The sequence below is a fragment of the Anas acuta genome, chromosome 6 (assembly GCF_963932015.1).
Source record: "Anas acuta chromosome 6, bAnaAcu1.1, whole genome shotgun sequence".
Lineage (NCBI taxonomy): Eukaryota > Metazoa > Chordata > Aves > Anseriformes > Anatidae > Anas > Anas acuta.
Genome location: NC_088984.1, coordinates 19,038,306 through 19,058,129, shown reverse-complemented (window position 1 = coordinate 19,058,129; position 19,824 = coordinate 19,038,306). Strand labels below are relative to the sequence as shown.

The window sequence follows — 19,824 nt, the reverse complement described above, 5'->3', positions numbered from 1 at the left end:
TCTTCTCAGCTTGTTTTACTATTTATGAAAAACCTGTTTTCCTGAAAGGGATTTCTTCAGGCTAAATGCATGACAAACACTACAGGCTTAGATCTCAACCTTTGACCTTTTGTCCAAAAAGGAGTTATCACATACTACAAAGAAAGCATTTTAATTTTTCATGCTGAGGACAAGGAAAGGTGCATTCTGTATCATTTTGGGAAAAAAAATCGTTAAGAATCACCCATTAATATAAAAAATACACTTTGAAAATAAAAAAAAGGAACAAAACCCAAACACACTGGAAACCTAGAAAAATGGAGAGAGGGCAGAAAACCCCCAAAGGATAGGGTCAGAAACAACTCCTTCAAACTGCCCTCTGTGTCTTCACTATATCTATTTGCCAACCACCTTTTCCACTGCCTCCTGCAGTGCTTACAGCACTGAATTTGTGAAATCACAATTATTTCCATGGCAACTGCCTGCAATATCAAAACCAAAGGATTACAGCTTGACTGCAGAATAGGGTAAAGAAGCAGCTGGAGTGTGAGAAAGAAAATGCTTACACTCAAACATCTCAGTGAAGAGACAGAAGAGTGAGAAAAGGGCTGACAGTTTACTGTGCAAGCAAAACCTAGGTCAAATCCACATCTAAGCACATTGAAATTGTGGCTACAGAGTCTTAAAGTCCAAAGAACCTCTGTCATTACTACACTATAAGGCAAACCTAATAGCTATAATCATCACTAGCGTGCAGACCATCAGAAAGAGCTAATTTTCATAGCCTGAGACAGTTACCAGACAAAAGCCCTTTTGCCAGACATTGTCTTCTGCAAGCATACCACACAGTGCCTAGATGACTAACATACATCTTGCCCCTCAGTAAAGCTGTCACAGATGGTGAGTATCTCAGTCACCGTAACTGTTTACAGCTAGTAGCAGCAACAAATATTTTTCACACCAAAGGGTTTTACATTTCCTTGTGTTTAGCACAGCCTACATTTGCATCACGTGCCATGACCTGGCAGCAGTAAAGCCATTGTATTAATATTTCTGGAACAAACCATAAGAAATGATTCCCAGGATCCCTGGATGGATGGACAGAGTAGTTCTACAGCCAGCTAGCTGATACAGATAAGCCAGGAGGTATGGGAACACTGCAGAAGATTAGTATCACCACGACACTTAAAGAAGACATAACTATCCATTTAAAAATGTATGTACAGTTATCACTGCTGCCCAATTTTGTTCTGAATCTCTCTTGTGGGAAGATTATCTTATCAAGAAGGTTGCTTGACAAAGCAGTCGCACTAAAATTTAGGTGTTGTCACTTGTCTAGGATCTGTTGATTCATGTCTCTCTGGTATCAAGTCTCTGCAGGAAAACGCTAGATGGGGAAAAGATATTTACACAACTCAAGAGCTTGGATATCACACAGATAGATTACAGGGCGTCTAAACCTGTTTGTACACACTACGTACCAGCAGGAGATCCCCTCAGAATCACATCTGTATAAACAGCTGCCATTCCAGAAGCAATATTCTTCAGAAAGAGGCACATCTGCGCAGGAGTGCAGCATGTTCGATTGGATACATTTAACCCATGCCTTGTTTACACAGACATCGTGCAGTACCTGCATGACACATCCACACCTCCTGGATCAATAAGCCCGGCAACATACAACCCAGTACTGGTTATCCAAGCGTCACTTCGCACTGTTGATCACATGATACATCCCAGTGGAACATGGAGCCCTACTTCTGACAGCAATGAAGCCACAAAGTTTGTGTTAACTATAAAGGTTCCCAAAGTCCAGAATCAGGGAACTAGGACAGGGAACTCTAAATTGTCAGTCTTTCTGCATCACAGCTACAACTGAATCAGTAGTTTCAAATTTTGGGGGAGTCAAACTGAAGCTACTGCAGTCACATGGCAAAAGCAAAATAAAGCAAAATATCCAAGACAGTCCATCACACGGAACAGGATTAATCTCTTACACACAGAAGTACTACAGCAGTATGTATATTCTGAAGAAAAATGAGCAAAGGTGTGCATTTCTGCATCAAATCCAGTACACAAATGTACATGACTCTACAGGAACCAACCTATGTCATGTGACTGAGAAAAACAGATGTCCAGAATAGAGTGAACATGGAAATTAAAAAATAAGTCACTATGCTCGAACTCACAGTAAGATACCAGTGAGTTTCAGCCTTCAGAGGCAAATGCTGAGACAAGAACCAGCTAGTCAGACAGCAAACTGACAGTTTAGGTGAAAAAGGAAAAAAGACGGCTTGCAGAGTTCAATTAAAAACAGACCTTTGTGGATGATCATTAAATAGCTGTCTAAAAACTCAGATGGACTTGGACCAGCACCCTGCTGTCTCACACAACCAAGTAAGATGCAGGCAGTGGAAGCTTCCCTGTGCGTTGATGTATGCTTCACAACACAAAGTGCTCACGCAGTGAAGTGCTGCATCATCCTCTGCCACGCTCCTCACCATGCTAATGGGGCACTAATCTACACCAAGGCGAAGCACAGCTCAAACTGCGGTAACAGTATATCCGAACAAGGAAAATCAGCCACATGTGCCTTGTCACGAGCTGCAGGTCAGGCATCAAATACCCAATGCAGACAAGGGTTATGAGAGAAAATGGCAACTTGCCTCAGCAGAAGCACAGGATGAGTGCCTGCTGGAAGGAGAATCCGTTTTCCTCAATCCCCCACATTCATCCTTTCTCCTTCTCCTCTCTGAAAAAGCTACAGGCACATAGGGACGGTTTGACCAGCTCCCGGCTGCAGGTAGCTGCCCGGCGAAGCGAGGCCTCAAGGCACCATGGCAACGGGCTCTGCCTTGCACCGTGCCAGACAACTGGCAGACACCCCACATCCGCAGGCTCAGAAGCAGCGAGCTATTACTGGAAGAGAAAAACCCCATGCGGGTGCAGGGGGCATTTAAAACAGTCACAATGCTACCCATAACCTACAGAGTGAAATAATGCAAAAGCTTGGCTAGATTGACTTCCTCTTGTGCCTGAAAAGGCTGGAAATTTTAGAAAACCATGGTAACAATCTCATTACAGCAGTCCTGCAGATAGCAGGAATCTCCAAACACCAGCGAAAAGCCCCAGAAGAGCTGGTAAAGAATTACTGGTGAGTGGAAGGGAGGGGTGACACTGCAGCATTATCCGTGGTACTAGGAGACATTTTTGCTGTGATTTTCCCCCTGTAAGACATGCTGCCACCAATCTTTCACTGCCACCCATGGACAGAAAAAAAAAAAAAAGTAAAACAAAAAACAATCCACAAAACAAAAAGCACTGGTACCTTGTGAGATAGGAGAAATGCTTTAAACTCTCCCTGTGCTGCCTAACTTGCACTTCTGCTATCTGTTTGAAATGTGCTAAAAGATGCTAAGAAAACACACAACAAGCTGCAATATAGAAATAGGGAATTCACAAAATCCTCGGTTAATGACAACAAAACCAAGACATGCTCATCCTACTCATACTCTACAAATAAATGACTGTGTTGTAAAATTCAGCACTATATATATATATACAGCTCATGTATCATCTTATGGGAAATAGAACAAGTACAAAGCATACCTGTGAAGTCATAAACATCAAGTATGTACCATATGCAGTAGCCACAACATAAAATGGAACAGATATGCAATAATAAAATAGTTCCCTGCCTCAGATTATATATTTTCCTGCTCACTATAGGAAACTGTTACTGACTAAAGCTCAGGAAAAACAAGATACAAATCCAAGAACACAAAGGCATCTAGGCTAAAATAAAGTCCAATTAATTGCTTCTTTTGTTCACTTATGAAATGTTATTCTGCACTAATTCCTTCTTGAGAGCTGATCACATACCATAATAAAATCTACCTAATTCTTACCTGAAAATGAAAATAAAAGGCAGCCATCAAAGACTTGACGTATGAGTCACACAGTCTTTTGCCTCATCTCAACTGTATCAATTCAAAGTACTGAAAAACATAAAGTAAACTCTAAAGTAGCAATACAGGTTCTCTTCCAAACAAAACCCACTTCTGTGTAAATGACTGCAAACAGAACAGGAGGATGCAGAAAACAGATGTTATACACAAAACATTACTGCAAGTACTCATCACAAACAACTCCCACCCACTGGCCAGTCAGCATGTACTGTAACATGCTAGGGAGACTTGGCAAATCATTTCACAGTTAAATCATGAATATTGATGCTCACAAGCAGAGATGTTTGGGTTATTTGTTGTGATTAATATTCTTGTTGAATATACGTCTATTTCTTAGCTCACAAACAACTTGATATATTTTTAAGAATTTTTCTTATCTGCTTAAAAACATCAGTAACAGAGACGGTCATGAAATAATCAAGGTGTTTGCTTAGTTACACATATCATGCTTTATTATTTTGCTCTTTGGGTAACTGACAGTTTGAAAAGGGAAAAAAAAAGGAGTCATAACTGAAAGCATCTATAGCGACAACATCACTCACACAAAGAATACCATTTGCTTGTGAAAATGACTATTCATGTAAAGGACTGCATTAATGCACACACAAATCCATTTGCATGAATGCTTGCAAACAGTGAACAACAGAGGTACAAGAACATGAATCAAACAGCTGTTCAGAATTCAAATTAATGTTTGCAATACATGTTTTGGTGTATTTGGCAGCTCTAATCACAAGCACCAGTTGTCAGAGGTAGGCTCTGATAATTTCACTAGTACAGCCTGTAAAAACTAAAACCACATAGCAAGATAATTCTACTTTGAGATTATTGCATAGGCAACAAGGAATACCATTAGTATAATCTTACTCATAAATTCGCGCTTATAGCAGTGGTCAAGTTACACAGTTATAAACTAGGAAAATCCTTTACTTTCTTGCTTCAGTCTAGCTAAATCCATAGCACTAAGTAAATGCCATAGGAATAAGGCTGTATATTTCAACCTAGGGAATTTGTTCCGGCATTGCAAGCCAAATCCTGCCAAGTCTGCTCTTTGCAGGGTTTCTATACCATCGCTTTAGAGCACTCCTGATTTCACACTTGAGTACTAATCCACGAATCTTCTAGACTGCCTACACATTGTTGTACACTCCACTGTACGCGCCACTAGCTCCACCAGCAATGAATTGAGAATGCCATAGGGATGCTGGCATATGCTCACCTCCTCTCCCTGCACGCAGTATGGATGCAATAGTCAGTGGTAAATCTGTCACCCTTAGCATGCCATAAGGTCTCCGAGAGCATGCCATAAGGTCCTACATATACCAAGTGTGCACATATCCCCTTCTCCACCACACAAATATAAGATGTCCGTATATAACAGTATTAAAGCAGCTTTCTGATGACTGAGTTCAACAGTTACAGGAAACACACAAACAATTCAGTAAACAAGAAAATTCTAGGCTGGTTCTCCTAGGTCTTCTGGAATGCCTTCTCCTAGGCATGGTGCCTGAAGAGCAAAGAGAGAGGGGGTAAGAGGCAGTGATAATTCAAGCAGACATCCAGGAACTTTGTAGTCAGGCCTCCAGGGTGCAACCTGGCAGAAGTAGATTCAGAGGCACTCAACAACGAAAGAGACATTCCTTTCCAGATGAGATTTGCCTACAGAAGGGACACGGTTCGAGGCTGTTTTTCATTCATAACAGTTTTTTAAATTTGCTGCATCAAAAACTGCTTCCACATGAGCGAATGATGCATAAACGGTACTGTTTCCTACAGGCAAACAGAAGATCAAGAAGCAAGTCGTGCTAAAGATGGGTCACAAACTCAGGCTCATAATACCTAACCTTCATCTAAGTCATCTAGGACACTTTTAGCTGGGCCTGTCACAAAGTCCTCACCAAAGTTTTCAGGTAAACCACCAGCAACCTGGTTCTGACCAATTATCTTCTGTAAGGCTTTAAGCTTCGATGATGAAATTTCAGTAATAATTAAAATCTCTTCATTGAACAGTATTGCAGAAGATGTTCTCTTGCTTCTGTTTGAGGAACAGAAACAGTGCAATTTATTTGGCTTCCATTACTGAAGCATCTGTATCCCAGAATAAAGTTTTAAGATTGTATGTGAACCAAGAAAAGGCTTATTACTTTTTAGAATGTGCTGCAGAAGGACAGTGTGTGGCAGAGCTCTGGCCAGGAGATGTCAACTGTCCACAAAACTGAGATGTAAGCAGGACACTGCCACCTGACAACTGACTTTTACAGGTACACAGCCTTTTAAAGAGTGAACATGGAAGTGATGGAAGAACTGTACTGTTCGCTGTATGAGACAGCATGCTAGCAACACATCATTATTGCATCTGTTTGCAAAAGGACAGAGCGTTTGGTTTGCTTAACCCCTCACTAGCATTCCGTAACTGGAATGCAATTCTGAGACCACCAGCAGTGTTTTCAGCATGTTTTTGGCACAGTGCCTTTGCATTAATCTGCTCCCAGCAACAGGAATAGCAGTAGGGTCCAGCTCTGTAGTGGAGATTGGAAATGCGAACAACTTAAAAAGCGCTGAAAAATGAATGTTCTTTAATTTAAATTTTGCGTATTAGACCAGGTAGAAACATTAGTAGATAAGCTGCAATCCATCCTCATACTATTTCAGTACTCATCTTCCACACCCTTCTTTTGTGAACATCTTGTACACTGCCTGCTGAGGAGCTGCACAAAATGGTAGGAAATCTTGTATATCTCAGGATACCCCTGCCAACATACACTATGGATTTAGCCAGTATGTGCCAAAAGGGCGTTCAGACCTCTCCAGCTGAGACAGCATGCAACAGGGAGCAAATCAGCATGTATTTAAACACAGCCTGTCTGCTTGTTCACCATTGCCAACAGCTAACAGAGACAGCACGAATTCAGTAGTTCTTCCTTTCTGCCCCATGATTCCTGCATTTTGGTACAATGTTTCTTCTGAAATCTGTAGTGCTTAACAACAGAGTCACCTTTGTTTGTTTAAAAAAAAAAAAATGAACCTCAACTACAAGAAGAACCAACATAAGCTAGTGAAACAAAAATGTCCTAGAGCATACTTGGAAAAGTAACTCTGAACTATGTTTTCCTCTTTTACCCAAAAAGACATGAGCAAACTCTTCCAGCTTAATGGTTTTTGTATGAATGGGGACATGCATGTGTATGCACAAATTTTACATACTGAAGTAACAAATCCTTCTTACCTTGCTTTTGCAATAATTATTGACAATAATGATGTTACCTATACATGAGAGGATGTCTTAAAAATGTCTGACGTCAGGTGATGAGGGGTTAGAAACATGAGAAATGGATGGGTTGGTATTTTGAGGGGAGAGGAGAGCCTGTCTTCACCTATGTAGTCTGATACCAGCTGTATAGCACGGAACAATTAAATTCTCTCCTTTTTCAGGCATAAACAAATAATGCAGAAAAGAACTGGAGAAAAAACAAAACAAACAAACAAAAACAAAAAAAAAAAAAACACTAACCTGGCGGAAACTTCAGCTTATCTGTCTACAACTTGCTATTAAAAAGAAAAAAAAAGGTAGTACTCTCTCCATGTTATCATCCCTGTCTTCCACAAATTCTGCACAGATACATGCAATGTGTGACAAACTTTCTCATTACAGTTTTCAGAGGATGAGAAGTTCTGCCTCTATACCCAGAAATCAAAGGAATCACGTCAAATTGGCACAACTCAGCTACAGCTGTAAAAACACACTGATGTTACTTCCAGTAACTTATCAGACCTTTGCTTCCTTAAATAATGATCAGATTTACTTATTATCTCCATGGAATTTTACGTTATATACTGTAGGAAAGTGGTCTTTAATTTTACTGTGACTCAGCTTTTCTCACCTTAATACAAAAAAAAAAAATCTCAACATGAAAGCCTGCTATGATTAATTTTTATTGTCCTCATAGAAAAGTTTTTATAATCCATTTACTAATTTGCCTTATTAATATGTTAATACTCTCTTATAGAATGAAAGATACCAGATCCTTTCCTCTTACTCATTTCAATTAATCAAAACCAAGTACTCAGCTTTCACTTTAAGTAAACTTTGGTACTCGTGTTGTCAGCTAAAAATGGATTTTAGTATTAATTTGCAGAGGATTAATTATTTATCTATGTAACAATACCATGTAATATTTTAATGTTGCCTTTGAGACACTGCAGAACAGGGAAAATGCCTCATTCAATGCTGGAAAATTAATCATTGATTTTGATCTATGCCACAACAAAGCACATATATACTAACTAAATAAAAAAGAGGCACATTTCGCCCACCACGCAGCACTAAGGAAACATCTGTCATTTGTTCTGTTTTCTTGGCACAGTCAGGAAGCCAACCAATGGAAATGAAGAGAGAGAAAAATAAATAGAAGAGTGGCATTTTTCATATCTACTGAATACCAGCTAACAAAAAAAGAAGTTGTAATATATGCAGGGAATCAGTAAGTTAGAAGTGGATAAAAAAAAATAGTGGAATTAATTCTTTAAAGGATGATATTCTTTACCAGTGCAATTACTTGCTTACAACAAGCGGTTTTTTAGTGATTTAGTCTGGAGCTTTTGTTTAAGACAATTGAATATTTAACTTAAAATAATTTTTATTATTTTTTAGCCGTCTACACATACAGCTCATGAGAAAATCTTCACAAAAGATTTGCAACGTATTTAAACATATATATTTTATTTGCACAAAGGAAATGTACAAAGGCAGGGCTTAAACATGCTTTTCCTGAGTCCACTGAGAGTAAGCCTGTATCCACAAGTACATTGCACAATGAATGCTCACACCCCCACCAGGAACTTTTTTCCAACTTGCTGCCTGCTTTCTAATTCTTCAGCTGTCCTGCCTCCCACTCTCACGCTCGCTTCTCAGTAGGGTCTGCAACCAAAGCTAATGAGTTTATCTCATTTCCACCAAGCTGATGAGTGCTGGCAGCAGCTGATAGGGAATACTGGATAGAAAGTGTAAATCTGTAGTTCAGTAGAATACCTGAATCATTAGGAAACTTTAAAACTAGTGACACACATAGTGGTTTTATCCAGTATCTTTCACATTGTCATTATTAAGTAGATATTTTTAGCCAGCAAAAGCAAAATCCATCAGCAGCAGCGGCGTTTCCAAGGAGACAGAATAATTTAAATACATGTGGAACTAGATCTTTGTTTTCATCAACTCCTCTCTGTTACTGGAGCTGGTTTGAGTAAAATTTCTCATTTCAGGAAAAAAAAAAAAGTGGGGTGAAACGTACAAATCTGAGATTTAATTCAATGTTTTCCTTATGGTTTCAGATACATATCAACTGCTTACAAATAATCAAATATCAGGATGCGTCTCATCTATTTTCACTTATTATTTACCAGTGTGCACATTCCAGTGAATAGCAGATATAAAAACAGTTTCTCAGTTTTTCAGAATAATTTTGTGAATCACTAAGTCTTACTGATTTTTCTGTTTAGCAAACTTACATCAGGCTCCATTCTCTGAAGAAATGGCTAGAAGGAAATGAAACAACACCTTATGTTTACGGCTGGTTAGATGTACAAAATGCGGACAAAAGACAGAGTTTCTTCCACTCTTCTTTAGCAATCAGTAAGAGTTTTATTGTCCTTCTCCAGCTAATTTTTAATTAAGTCCCATTTTGAGAAATTTAGGTCTTCTCTAAGTGAATACAAGAAAACTGAATATATGCATTTACTGATTTTAATCTCTCAAATCTAGTAAAACTAAATTCTAATATTTTAGCAGAATCTAGCTTTATGAATATACAGTTATATAATCTCAAACTAAGCTGAAAACTTCTAATCCTTCCCTTTATTTCAATGGGGTATAAATGGACTGTGACAACTAGATAATCCCCTGACTATATTTTCAGTGGGGTAGGAAGATGAACAACTAATTAAAAGCTAGCTGTTCATGAAATAACACTTCCAATTTTTCTATCAATAGATTAATTCAGAATACAGTATTGAAAGACACAGATAAGTCTCACAAAAATTAACAACTGCTAAGGAACAATCGATTATTTAAACAGGAACTTCTTCCATAAAATACTTGATATCAAAAATTGCTTAAAAATTAGGTATTTCTTAGATTATTATAACTAACTTCAAGAAATTCCAGGAAAAAAAGGTCACATCAGAAATATACAGTGGTTACTCGAACATCTGCAGCAGCTCCTTTAATATAATAATGAGATTAAATTTAACAAAAAATATAGTTATCTGAATCAACTCCCACCACAGTGCTATCTCCACCAGTAATGTCAAGTAATGTAAATGACTGTTTAAAAAAAAAATCTATACATTGGCAACAATATATAATCACAACTCATTTATTTCAATCAAGATTTCTGATTCACACCAGCATAATGGGGTCCTGTACTATAATAGCTATTTGCTACATGTAAAGCATACAGAAATAAGTCATTAGAGTTCACACATTGAAATCTGCACCCCAGGGAGGCAAATACTGGTGTCTCCAAAATTTTCGGTGGAACCAGGACTGTAATTCTATACCCTCAAATAATGTAGCTTGATAAACAATCCTGTTTTCTGTAAGAAGTGAGTTATTTGCTATTTGCCATCCTCAATTTCTGTGAGCTTAAAGCTACTGATAACACGTAAAATTGGTAAAATATGTTTCATACAACCTACTTCAACAGTTTATTGAATCTGGTATGTAGCTGCATTAAGAATTACAAGATTTGTCTATCTTGTATGCATAATTTAATTATATGCACTTTTATGACAAAAAATGTATGACTGAATTATAACCAGATACATTCCTAATAAAGAAATAATACAAAAATCCACAATACAGCCTTCATCCTTTAAGAATTGCTATGAGGAGCCACTCTTTCTGTATGTTCAACACTAAATAAAAATATGCACAATTTTTGAAACAGTTTAAGTCCGTTTTCCTACCCAAACTCAAAGAAAACATTTTTAGATTTTCCTGCACTGTTTTACTGCTGGTAGCATACACTGTATTTTCAACAGTATTTCCATCACATGTAAGATTTCTCTTCCTATAGCCTTATGAACAACTTCAGCATCAATGAGATGCAATATCCATACTGTCAAATACGAGTTATCAGATTGCATTAGGCATGCCTATGATTTCACTGCCTATGGATCTCATCTAAGTTGAAATCTCCTACAAAGGAGAAATAATAAGCTAAGAAACTGCTTCATAGTCATTAATGAGGAACAAACAGTAAGATGCTTGCACATGCTTTTTTTTTTTTTTTTTTTTTAAGCCAAGAAATATTGTGGCAAGGATCAAGAACAGCTATTAAGGATTTTTTTTTCCTCCCTTACCTGTAAACTGGCTTTCTGTGTTTCAGCTCTATCAATGCAGACTGAAAGGTTTACTCCTCCTTTTTCCATCCATCAGACAGCAGTCATCCAATAACTGAAGTCATCCTGGCATCCTCTGGAACATGCTCTCTCCTCGCCCCCTTATTTCCCGCTCCCAACCCCCATCTGCATGCTAGCAAAATGGGAAAACAGCAAGCAAACAAACAACAAAAAACCCACATCTGAAAAACAGTTTTAATATGCTACTTAGTAATCACTGAGGATGCTCTGTACTGGCAGGTAATGACAAAATTTAAAGACAAGAAAAAAAAAAGTGTACTAATAACCTTCAGCTCCAGTAGTAAATTACAATTCTCCCCTTCAGCTCCTTTTTCTAAGAAAAACCAAGCAAGCAGCTGTAGGAACAGTTACTGCCTATACACAGTCTTTGACATATTTTTGCACGTCAGCTTTGTACTCAGCTATCCAGATTTGCAGTGAAGAGTGCTGCTGTGCATTTAAGAAATTTTGTGATTATCAAAGTAACAATGGTGCTTTTATACAAAGCAAGACTCTGAAATCTCAATGCAAATTACAATTCAGGGATTGATGACAGTAATTTCCTACTACTCTCCAATGCTGCAAAGGAATACCAATTGTAAAAGCTAAAAATAGCCCTAAGGTACCAAGATATGCAGCATCAGAAGTTCCAAGGCCAAAATAATAAAGGGAGAGGAGAACTCAGATTTCCCGTGGTTTTAATTTCTATCAAATTGTAACTGTACTTCAGCCATTTTAGTATCCCTAAGCATCAGCTAAGCACATTTTCTTCCTGCTTAAGACATCATTTATAAAATATCTGAAGGAGAATAATCAGTAGTAACCTTTTCCTTAAAGTTTTACCTATATAAAGCTCTACCTATTTAAGTGGTGTTTATGGCTCTTCATTATTTATTGCAGAGAATATCCCAAGCTGGAAAGGACCCACAAGTATCAAATCCAACTCTAACAGCCAAAATCTACTGCCCAAAGCCAATGCCCTAGGTGAACTTCAACCACACAAAACTTTCTGCCTAAGAACTCAAATGCAGAGAATGAGTGGGCAAACAATTTTCAATTTGTTTGCCTCAATGATACTGTCTACTTGTAGCCTCTTAAATCATGATGAAAAGATGTTTTCCAAGACAAATTCCAAAGAGAATTTGATTTTTTACATAACCATATCAATCGGGTATCAGCTCAGCTGAAGACATGATCATTAAATTAATGTCACGAGAGCTTAAAACTAAAATCAAAATCAAGAATGAGTCTTCAGTCCCGGCTAATGTAAAGTTTACTGCCACATCAAAGCATTTATACTCCAGGATTTCCCTTTGAAAAGAAAATGTTAAGAAGTAGAAGCTGACAAGTACCTTTCTGTTTACAAATTTCTATCTTCGGCTATGGCTTTCCAATGAAATTAACTGTGAATTCCTTTAAAAGAAGAGCATCTATACTGTTCGCTGAATTATTGATCTTTAACCATAGTAAGGCCAATTTGAACTAGCATACTTCCACTATAAAGTAATAGCTGTTTTAGCTTCTGGAAAAATTCTGTCACTCTTACCATAATGAACTGCCAGTAGATCCTATGCATAACATTCAGATTCTATAAGACACCTACAAGAAAAGTGGGTGGCTTTTTATCCAAATTACATCTATTTAACATAAAATCTCTTCCTCAGTGCCTAGAAAAATGGAAATTCATTCCTGCCTCTGTTCAAAAACTAAAATAACTCTTCGATGACAAATCCAGACAATCAATATGATTTTTTTTTAGTGGTTAAGAACTTTCAGGAACACTGAGGGAAGACTAAACAGACGTTTTACCCTGATGAGAGACTTGGTTGAAGACATCTTCATCCTTACTTTGTTATCTGCAGAAACAAATTTAGAGTTGTGCACTAAAGCTTCACCTCTCAACCAGCCTGGCTGCTGAGGGAGATGCATAAAGTCTGAGAACTGTAATCTCATAGCTCGTTTTAATATAAATCTTTTCAACACAGATGCAAGATGCAATGCTGTTTTAGTCCTGAAGCACTATTAGAATAATTAGTCACAGAGAAATGGGCAGTACATATAGACAAGTCAGAATGTCTTGATAGTACCTGCTATGAAATAAACAAGTTAATAACAACAAACACAACAGAAACTCTAAGATAAAACTCCCAGACTGAAGCAACTATTTAAGACAGGTAATCGGGATTCCTAAATTAAAATGCAAGCAGTCTTCATGAAAAAAAAATAAAGAAAGAAAAAAAAATGTTATGTAAATGAATTATGTTTCTAAACACCAGCCTACTTAACAAAGAAAGGTATTTTAAATATGTGAAATGCAACTCTGCCAGTATGTCTGGGCCCTGAGTACAAACCTGTGTCCTGGGGGTTTGGCTAGGCACAAGGCCAAATTATAGCCAGTGCAGCTGGTGGCCTTGAAAGAAGATGCCCAAAGCAGCCTCATTGAGTGGCTGCCCACTTTTTGCCAGGACAATGAGGGCCTCTTGCCCTTGACCATGCTATGACTGTGCTGCCACACCCAGCCACATGCCCACTTGATCCAGCCCCTGATGCTGAGCATGGACTGGACTTCCCTGGGTGAACGCTCAGTTTCCCCCCAGCTGCCATCCCTGCTGTGTGCTGGGGGATTTGGCCCCTGCCCCGCTGCCACCCTCAGTACCTGCCTGCATGCCCCTTTGAAGCCACCAGCTACGCTGGCCACGCTGGCACAGCACATGAAGCAGGCTGTCCACCTCCAAGCCAGCGCTTTCCAAGTCTTAGCAATGCTACCCGGCTGTGTGGTGCTGTTACTGGACTAGTAGGTCACATATACACAGATGGAGGAAAGGAAAGTGGCCTTTTTGAACTTGTACCCAGTCTCTGCTTGTGACTCAAGTGATTAGTGGGTGGGCTCATAATCCTCCAGCTATTTCACCTTTCTTTTTTTTTTCTTGAATGTCTGTTTTCCCTCTTTGCTTAATACTTCTTAAAATATACCTTGTTTTTTCCTCCAGAACCATTACATTGCACAAAAGAAAGGCTTCATCTGGAAGCAGGCTCCTGAAATAACTTTCTGCACTTCTTTTCCTGCTCATGGCTGTTGCTACTAAAATATTTGCTTCCATTTTCTTTCAGTCTACAAAGATTAAAGCTTCTTTTAGCAATCCCTTTACGCAAGGGTGACATGTTGAAGGATCACCTCCTTCATAGAGGACAAAAAAAAATCTTCAGAGAAAAAAAAATGTAGAAAGTGTATATAAATTGCATCACAGTAATCCCCTCTGCTTTACCATATAATGGTACTAAGAAAATTAAAAGAGATGCTGGTTAAAAAAAAAATAATAATAATGATAAAATAAAACCCATGTTCATCTTAATGCTTTAGACAGCCCTGATTGTAAAGGTGAGCTGACACAGCTTAGTGAGTAATTAGAACCTCAAACAAATCTCTTGTATTTCATAACATCCACTGCTAAAACTGAACATGATCCTTCCCAGAATATCTTTCTTCAGCCTCTTTCTCTAGCACAGCTAATTGTTCCACTCCCCTCCCTCAGCAGTCTCTAATAGTAATCCCATTTTCTTTCCCTTTAGACCTTATACCTCTCTTTATAAAAATAAAAAATAAATAAAAAACACAACTGTTCTATTTTATCTAATAAAATAGATTTATTTTCCTCTCTCTCCTTTACTTTATCCGATATCTGGTCCATAGATGCTTTAGAATCCATACTGATTTGCTTTCTGGAATCACGATGGATTTAAAGATAGTTAAAATTCTTTAAAGCTAAATCAATAGATCTGCATCCAGTCTTCTGCTAGTGGTCTTTACTTCATATTTTGAAGAAACACACAATAGTTAGTGAGATGGGAGCAACAGCTCATCAGTTCCTTACGGTTCACATGTACCTTCACACCAAGACTAGACCACTTTTTCTTCCCACAACATTGGATAGGATGTGGTGTGTCCTGTCTGTTCTCACATTTAAGATTCTGGGTAGCACATTCTGGATTTTTTTTAAATTTTTTTTTTTTCCTGAAATGCAAATATTTGCAAGTGGGACAGAAAGGAAGGGAAAAGATGGCCGGGGAAAAAAGCTACTTGCAGATTTACATGTGTCAAAGAACTCCGAATACCAGTAAGTGATGTCTCTTTATCTTCACTTGATAATCCACACAGGCACTCATATCATGGGTGACTCCCAGCAGCTCCCCTCAGGTTATGTAACTTTTTGATAGGTCATCGCATTGTCCTTCATTACAGAACTACAGTAATTAGATTCTAAATTGTGAGATCAGCTCGGGCATTCTGCTTAATGAAGACACAGATGGAGGTTGGTATTTGGAGAAAGCTACAGGCAGACATTTGAGACTTACCCATTTTTTCATCAGACTACCAACCAGGGGAATCAGCGGCTTGCCTAAGAAACATAGTGGCTACCGCCTGGCTCAGGAGCAGAAGTTACCACCTCAGATATAAACATGGGAAGCTGTCAAGTTTTCAACTGGATAAAGCTGTCCTGAAAGATTGTCACTACAACATCTGATTACATTCCATATATGTGGTCTAGAAATAAGAGTCTTATTCACCATTCTGCTACCAAGATTCCAGGCACATATGTCATGTTCCATCTATCAGACCTCCTGAAAAGAGAGACTTTGTAACCCCTTCTTTCTCAGTGTCCTACATCCTATGTGCCTCTCAGAACATGAAATACAGGCCAAGAGCTCTGCAAACATGCCTTGGAACCTGTGAATATCTGGCACTCACGTGCTGGCTCCATTCTTCCTGAGGCACTTGGCTTTTTGCAGTTACAGCATTAAGAAAAAAAAAATCCCACCTCACTCCAGGAAAAATGCATCTGTTGCTATGAGCTGATAAAATGAGAGTAGCAAGGTTAGGAGGAAGGCTCCTGAAAACACTGCATGTGTCTTGCCACACTGGAAGGTGCTGTCATATAATTTGAACAACAGCAAGCTGTTTGCTGAAAGATCGGTCAGCAAATAACAAAGCGCAGCACCTCTAGAGGAAGCTACAAAAGCCTGGCACAGAGCACTATTTAGGCGTCAGAGACAATGTAGCCTAGAAAGACAATCACTCTTAGTACCTGGCTGGGAGATCAGCTGTGGAACTGAAATACAAAATGACCATGAATATGACCAAAAATGACCAACCTGCCTAGAATAACAATGGCTCCCATGGCTAGGAGCCAAGAGTTAAGCCAATGCCCAACACAGTTTGTGAGAGGAAAGAGCCCAACCTCTCAAAAGACTCTTGAAGATGGAGGAAGAAAAAAATAATAATAATACAAAAAGGAGAATTGAGGTTTCTTTCCCACAAATGGTGGGCAAATGCTGTCATTTACACGCCTCAGAAATCTTTCAAGGCATGTCGGATTCCAACAATCCAAGGTTTAAATAGTGACAGGCTCCGCACAGAACCTGTGTGAGTCTCTGAACAAACCAGAACTCAGAAATCAGAAGTAGCACCATGCGAAAACGCAGCACGCATACAAGTTATATTGGCTGGAATGCCCTACTGACTGCGTTTACTGAAGCCTGAAGGGATGACTGCTCAGCAGCAGCTGGATAACTGCAGGCGATGCGGAGTGGAAACATGTCACCCTATAGTTCAAGAATCTAAACTCTTTCAAGAAAGAGCGTGATTACTTCATCATAACATTCAGACAATTTTACTTTTTAACAGAACATAGAAGATTGCCATTTCTGAAGCAGCTGTGCCTAACAATATTTGTTTCAGTTTACAACAGTATAAAAAACAAGCCTTTTTTATATAGCATATGAGGATGCTAAGAAGTGGCAATACTAGTCAGTGGACCTGACACTTGACAACATGTTACATGAGGTGGAATTTTCAAAGAGCTGTAAACACTATTCTAAGATGGCGAGGAAAAAAAAAAAAAAAAAAAGAATACACTGCTTTCTGTACAGCTGTAAAGAGCTATAGTTCCTTTCTCAGTTTTAAGGGTAACAGTATTGCAGACCTCTGTTATAATAAGCAAGTTTTTCTTTAGCCCTTGATAAACAAAACCAAAACAAATTCTCCTTTCCTCATAAAAAAAAAAAAAAAAGATACAGTTCATATAAAAAACACCAGAAACCTCCATGAAAATACTGCCAGGTGGGAACAAATTTCAAGGCAAAATTGAGAAACATATTCAAGGCAGACTAATTTTCACCTCTTCAAGTGCAAGTTGCATAAATTTCAACTCCTCAGACTCCCACCCACTTACCTACATCCATCTGTATTCCTTCAATCAGTTTAAGAGTACAGTCACCTGCCTTCAGTGAACTCAGAAGTGGAATAATAAATGAAACATGGGAGAGAAAAGGTAAGCAAATAAATTCAGCACAAGAGTATATATGATTTCACATTAATTCATCTGTGACTATCTTACAAAGCAGCTTTCTAGCATAGAAATTATTTCCAGTTCCAATTATTTACATACCAACATATTTTATAGTAACAGCCTGAAACATAAGATTTTAAAAACAAGACTCTTATAAACCATAATCTAGATGTCATGACTGAAAGAAAAAATTAAGCAAACTTAACAGAACAAAACAAAAACCAACAACATTTTTTTTTTTCCAAAAAAAAGTTTGTAGCCATATCAGCTTTGGTAAGAAGTGTAATGCTGGAATGGCAAGGTAAGAAAAGAGATGGGGTACTACCCCTTTTGGACAGGACACAGACAGACTGGCAGCAAAAAGGTAACTAATAGCTAGTTCAGGGAGGGATAGAAACTTTTTTTTTTTTCCCCCTGTGACAAGTTCATTATGAGACCATACTTAGTTACCACCGAGTATCTGAAAAATTAATAAGTGTTCTTTTTCTTTCTGCTTATCTTGCAGGTTATACAAGTTTCTTCTTTTATTTATATTCCATCTTTCTCTACTAACACTCTGACTTGATGAAACCTTTAAGCTGATTTTGAATCAAGCCAGTTCTGACCTTGCTAGCAATTAAGCATATAGATCCCCTCCACAAAAAAATTAAAAAAATTGCACGTCCCAGGCTGCCTGAAGACTTTCATTCTTTGATATTTATTAAAGTAATTAATAAAAGACCATTTGTACTTTGCAAGTATAAGATTCCCCCTCCACCCCTTCTCTTTTAGAGCCACGGGTGAGATATTTTATGGAAGAAACTACAACATCAATCTGATTCTATGATGGAAATACAGGGATTAAAGTTCCAAAGTTTGACTCTCTCCACCCAGCACAGCTTAATGCACGACTCCACAGCTACCCTGTGCTCAGCCTCACAGATTGAACACGTGCCCTTAAAAGCAGCTTTACACTCAGATGCAGTTAATGCTGGGGGACTGGCCATAAATCACTCTATGTACATTACTAGAGAGCTCCTAAGTCTACACCAATATCTTAAGGCCAATCTTCTCTAACAGATTTCAGATCTTCCAGACATCAACACACCAAGCAGTTATCAAAGAGAAGTGATCAAATGATGATTCTCAAGTACACTATATGCGTAAACAGCAAAGTTATTTAAAAACACCGTACACAAATAACTTGATAGATCAGTTGCCCTTTCTGAAATTCAATAGGTGCCTGATTTGTCACAATCCTTGCAAGTTAAAAAGTTCATTTTAAAAAAAATTTACCTTTTTATTGTGTCATAGCTAAGGTGGAGTTCAGAATGTCTGCACTTAGCTTTGCTGATAAACTAAAACGTACTTGGTCTCCAAGTGACGTTTCAGCCACACCAAAGTTTATTCAGCAAACAATCCACCTGCACCTCCACATACAGATCTGCAGAGGAGTTTAGAAGAGGACACTCAGGAGGAAATGGGAGTCTGGTCCCTATTTCCAAAACGTTGTGTACAATACAGAAACGATTGTGTGAACATGAAAGCAAGCCCAGATGTCCCTTTGCTCAGCTGAGTGACCCAGTAATGAGGCTTGAGTGTTACACCCCTTTTTGTCCCTTTTCACCCAGAAGACACACTCCTCAGCATTATCTGCTCCAAATTATGTTACAGCTTGTCATTTATGGCACACTTCTGGAAGATGCAGGTGCAGACTGGAACGCTTTCAGACTGAGGGAAGAACAGTAACCAAGTCTCTCACTTTCTTAGGAAGTGCTCTCAACTACAAAAAAAACAAGTGCACGCCTATCTTTTGTAACAGAAATGATCCTATTATATCAAGAGTCCACCCACAGAAGAGGGATCAGTGTTGGAGATTCTCAATGTACACAGCTGCCTATACTCTAGAGATCAGAAATTCAGACATACTACTTTGCTAATATTTTCACTTTAGCCATCTAGAAATCCCAGAGAAATGCAGGATGACTGAACTTTACTGTGTTTTTTAGCATAGGAAATAAAGCATTACATTAAGGGTTAAAGCAGTAGAGAACCACCAAATTGATTTCCTGAGTTGCAGATGCCTTTTTAATCACCTCCAGGGCAGCATTGGGCATTGCAAAAATGCTTCCCTAAATCACAAACTTCACAGG

The 19,824-nt window shown here is 38.4% G+C and overlaps 1 protein-coding gene across 5 annotated transcripts in view; it reads right to left on the bottom strand.

Moving 5' to 3' along the window:
* Positions 1-19,824, bottom strand: part of CSRNP3 (cysteine and serine rich nuclear protein 3) — a 103,885-nt gene that overhangs the window by 76,227 nt on the left and 7,834 nt on the right. Inside the window, exon 1 of one of the 5 annotated variants that reach the window (XM_068685633.1) lies at positions 11,307-11,457. The exons of the other annotated variants lie outside the window; for them this stretch is intronic. The gene's annotated coding sequence lies outside the window, so the exon portion shown is untranslated. Of the gene's footprint in view, positions 1-11,306; positions 11,458-19,824 lie in introns of those variants that run through there. 5 annotated transcript variants of the gene reach the window in all.